The sequence below is a fragment of the Crocuta crocuta genome, unplaced genomic scaffold, assembly GCF_008692635.1.
Source record: "Crocuta crocuta isolate KB4526 unplaced genomic scaffold, BGI_CrCroc_1.0 scaffold241, whole genome shotgun sequence".
Classification (NCBI taxonomy): domain Eukaryota; kingdom Metazoa; phylum Chordata; class Mammalia; order Carnivora; family Hyaenidae; genus Crocuta; species Crocuta crocuta.
The window spans coordinates 557,950-558,919 of NW_027527807.1; the positions used below are offsets into that span (position 1 = coordinate 557,950).

General features: G+C 42.8%; 1 protein-coding gene across 1 annotated transcript in view; it reads left to right on the forward strand.

Annotated features, from left to right (window-relative positions):
• MCF2 (MCF.2 cell line derived transforming sequence) overlaps positions 1-970 on the forward strand; it is a 101,986-nt gene that overhangs the window by 93,039 nt on the left and 7,977 nt on the right. The window lies entirely within an intron of this gene.

The window sequence follows — 970 nt, forward strand, 5'->3', positions numbered from 1 at the left end:
AATCAGTGAGCCTTAAATAATTTAGCTTCTTAATCCAGTTCACATGATGGCTGTCAAAAGAGTAAGGCCAAGTAAAGCACAACAGTATGGTTTAATGCGCTTTTACTGGACCCGAGCTTCTGTGTTCATTACTTTTAACTGTGCAAAATGATACAAATCCCAGAAGTCCTTTTGAGGGTGTTAGTTGGTCTTTGTTCAGGGTCACTGCCTTTTGTATGTGCCTAGATAAATTTTCCAGGAGAGGAGTTTACAAGTAACAGTATTGAAAAATTATTTTCACACTAGGTTTATGCTTTTTTTAAAAAGTTTATTTATTTTGAGAGAGAGAGAGAAAGGGAGAGAGACAGAGACAGAGACAGAATCCCAAACAGGCTTTGTGCTCACAGCATAGAGCCTGATGCGGGACCTGAACTCACGAGACTGTGAGATCACGACCTGAGCCGAAATCAAGAGTCAGACGCTTAACCGACTGAGCCACCCAGGCGCCCCGTGGGTTTGTGCTTATAATTCATATAAGTTAAATTCATTGTGCTCTGTTATTTTATGTGTAGTTCATGCTGTACTTCTCTTTTTGCAAATAAAAATGAATTCTTCAGGTTCAATGAACCCATGCTCTGTTTTTTCTTTCCCCATTGCAAACGGCACCACGTCTGTTCGTTCCCAATGGGCTGCTGCAGCCACCACTATTCCCGCTGAAGTGAAGAGTGAATTCTTTTTTTAAAATAATTTTTTTCAATATTTATTCATTTTTGAGAGAGACAGAGTGTGATCAGGGAAAGGCGGGCAGGGGGGTGGGACACAGAATCTGAAGCAGGCTCCAGGCTCTGAGCTGTCAGCACAGAGCTCAGCACGGGGCTCGAACTCACAGACCATGAGATCATGACCTGAGTCAAAGTCGGATGTTTAACCGACTGAGCCACCCAGGCACCCCAAGAGTGAATTCTTTATGTCATAGAGCATGCAGTTACAC